At 34.1% G+C, this 3,860-nt stretch overlaps 1 protein-coding gene across 1 annotated transcript in view; it reads left to right on the top strand.

Annotated features, from left to right (window-relative positions):
• Window positions 1-3,036: 3,036 nt before the first annotated feature.
• The window catches only part of LOC119596088 (phospholipase D alpha 1-like), a 24,851-nt gene continuing 24,027 nt past the window's right edge, over window positions 3,037-3,860 (top strand). The window contains exon 1 of the mRNA XM_037945223.1: window positions 3,037-3,054. The gene's annotated coding sequence lies outside the window, so the exon portion shown is untranslated. The remainder of the gene's footprint in view (window positions 3,055-3,860) is intronic.

The raw sequence follows: 3,860 nt of genomic DNA, 5'->3' as shown, positions 1-3,860 counted from the left end.
ACTGTTGATGTCTTGATGCATGGTTTGGGCTTCCTGTACTTAATAGTATTGTACGTCGATTAAGGACCTACTTTTAATTGTGGTAGCACGGAACTAAAATTTTATTTGCATAATTTTAAATAAAATAAAATAATTTTTTTAGAGATTTTTTGTTTACGTCCTATCCTCTTTTACATGATTTCCAGTTTTTGCATGCTGTGGAATGCCATCGTTACATGTTTAGAATATGATGGAGGCAAAGAAGGTTTGTAATTATCGTAATATAGTCTTAAAGACTGAAAATCTGATCTGATGCTTTTGAAGAAAAGAGTAGTGGTTATTAGGAAACATAATCTAGTAGTACATTACAAACCACCTGTATTATCATTAAAAATACAGAATCGTCAAAGGGGGTAGACCACACGGTTACACTCAAGTTTATAAAGGAGAAAATTATGATCTTTGTCTAAGATCCAGTTGCAAAAATTTGAGACAAAACATACAGTAATGGAATCAGGCTTGAAATGCACAAATAGCTTTTGGTCATCAGAAGTGTGCTTCATTATACAGCTTGCCTTTTGCATTTGCTTTATGTTGCTTTCTGTCTATACCAGCACTGAGGGAATGCAATTGTTGATTGGTAAATGGTATGAGGCTTTGCAATTTTGCACTGACAAAGAATTATAAGAATATAAAGAGCCATTCTGATTGAGCTTGAATACAGTAATCTATTCATCTGTCAGTTGTGAGAAATATACTGTGTATGTGTACAACTCGATGAAGAAACTTTTAAATTTTATAAAGTCGTAGTTTGTTAGTGTCCCTATATGTATGGCTAGCCAGGGTTATTTGTAGTTTATCATGCTCACACATTATTAACAAAAGTTAAATTAAATTTAGGATTCACTGTAGGATAAAGGTTTAATTGGTTATCTTTATTATGAAGAAAAAAATATAGTAGGCATGAAAACACCTTTTAAAGGAAACTGTCCTTTCGATTATTTAATTCCTTTCACTGTTGTATCATTATCCCTGTGTTGCTAGTCTCACACACCTAGCCATATGGGGCACTATGCTATTTGAAGGCACAGTGTTTAGAAGGAGCTCACAGTAGAAACACTTTTGTGCACATGCATTATTGTGTATATTAATGTTGGGAATTGAATTTATATTGAAAACTGTTATAAAGCTTGAGAGTATGAGGACTGAGAATGAATATATGTAAAGGCAGATCTTAACTTTGCAAGTTTGGCAAGAATATAAATAGCAAGACGGTTCATTCCTTAAAAAATTTTTCCCCCTTTGATTTCGGAGATGGTTTTATGACCCCAACTAAACAACGGCATCTCTCAGTTGTAATCCAAATCTCACTAAAAAATTAGTAGGATTTTAAATTCTACAGACGAGATTCTCATGATACGTAAAAACATCATAATGATTTTTGACTACTCGTGAAAATAGTACAATTTGTCCTGCCTTTGTGTCTGAGCATGACTAAATGCAGGATGCATTTCTTCAAGGGTTTATTAAAGCAAACTACTTTTGGAAAGGGGTAAGCCACAGAAAGGTAAATGGAAAATTAAGAGAAATTTTTAAGTCTTGGAAAATACTGATGTATTTTTGTACAGAAAATGCTTCAAAGAATCTAAACAGAAGCTAGAAATATCCTTAAATAAATAAAATGGATTAAATCATATATATAAAAATACAGTAAGTGTTACCTGTTTATAATACATGCAAAAGAATTTATAATACATGCAAAAGAAAAGTATGTAAAATGAAGCTTTTAATCTTAAACTTGAATTCTAAAATAGAAAAAAAACAGAAAAATAAACTAAAAGCTGGATTAAGCAAGACATTGTTTTATAACAAACAAAGAATTACAGAGCAAGTAATCTACAGAGAAAATTAGTTATCATCCTCAGTATCATTTTCATATATTAGCATAAACAGAATCTGACAATTCAAAAAAAACAAACAAATGCAAAAGAAACAAGTACAAAGCTTTTATAATAATACCTACTCGTAAAAATAATGCCAAAATTGTGCCTATGTAAAAAGTATCACTACAAGGGTGCAGATACACAATATTATGTATGTATGTCTTTTTGTCTGTCTGATACAGATATATGTGTATATATACACATACACATATGCATGCATACATACAAACATGCACACACATGTAGATGTAAACACAAACACACAAACAATGTATATGTGTGTATGTATGTATATCTGTGCACACACACACACTACATAACTTCACTTATTCACTACCAGTAGATTGCAGTAGATCCTGGACTGAACCGGGTTGTATTGGATATATATATATATATATATATATATATATATATATATATATATATATATATATATATATATATTACACACACACACACACACACACACACACACACACACACACACACACACACACACACACACACACACACACACACACACACACACACACACACACACACATACACACACATATATACCTTGATAACAAATACATACAACTCAGTTCAGTCTACTGGGTAATGAATAAGTGAGTGCGTGTGCGTACGTGCGTGCGTGCGTGCGTGCGTGCGTGCGTGTGTGTGTGTGTGTGTGTGTGTGTGTGTGTGTGTGTGTGTGTGTGTGTGTGTGTGTGTGTGTGTGTGTGTGTGTGTGTGTGTGTGTGTTTGATGGGGAAGATGTAAAAAAAATATATATATATATTTCTACAATTTACTTCCGAAAGTCGAAATATGAAAGCAAAAAGCCTGGTACAAGTAATTTGGTTGACGAAAACGTTTTAAATGTCACAAAATATGCGGCGGGATTCAAGATTTATACACCAAAATTCATATCAAGAACCCAAAAATATGCACACAATAAAACCTCAAATATTTCCCCCAGATACAGATACCCCCAAAACCTCTTTCTTACCCATATACCCCAAAAGACATTTAAATTTGGCGCTGCCCTGTGCATCTCCCTCCCTCTCTCTAAAAATACAGGCAGCTAGTCCCACGGTTTAACCCAGTCCAACACTTGTGTCTTGGCCACATCACTGGTTCTGTGGGTGTATGTGGAGAAAACCTTATTATCTGTGTATAAGACGGTGTGAACTGTGCGTTTTTAGCGTCTGGAGAGAACGTCACTGTTCTCTAAGAAGTGTGTGGGTGATGGTACTTTGTTCTTCACTGTGAACTCGGTAACCTTGATGAACGTATATTTAGAAAAAGAGATGAAGGAAAATGAGAAAAGATAAAGCCTACTGTATTATACACCGTGGGATGAGTGGAGAAAACGGTCATGATGGTGATGATGATAAGAAAAAGGTGAAAAAGTAGGTGATGGGATTTATATGCCGTGAAAATCCCTTAAAATATATTATTTTTAGTGAAAGCCAAAGTTAGGTCAGAGTTGGCAGTGTGTGTGCGATGTCGTCTGGCGAATTTGTTTTCCGCAAGAGTATTTTCTTATAAATCCAAACTTAGTCATTTAAGAACCGATAACACGTCTTACAGAACCACACTGATAATAGATAGTACTGGAATATGTTATGATTTCATTGATATAGAGAAATAGGGTAAGGACACAACGTATAGATTTTGCAGTACGATACCTTCGTGTGTGACGTCACTGATGTCTTTTTGGTCTTATCATGTACAATTATGTTCGTTTTCGTATCTACGCATTTTGCACCAGAAGTCATTCTCTGATTTATGGATTGTACAGCAGAAGTCAAGTTCTTTACCGAGACCTCCAACGTGGATATGTAGTGGATTTTTGTTGAAAATCGGATTACATCTATATTGCATCTATATATGATATTTGTTTATTATATAGAAAGCATTCGAAGTACTAAGACCTATTATGGAAAGCAA

This window comes from Penaeus monodon, chromosome 37, assembly GCF_015228065.2.
Source record: "Penaeus monodon isolate SGIC_2016 chromosome 37, NSTDA_Pmon_1, whole genome shotgun sequence".
Taxonomy (NCBI): domain Eukaryota; kingdom Metazoa; phylum Arthropoda; class Malacostraca; order Decapoda; family Penaeidae; genus Penaeus; species Penaeus monodon.
The sequence above is the reverse complement of the archived record's forward strand: the minus strand, read 5'-3'. Positions and strand labels throughout refer to the sequence as shown.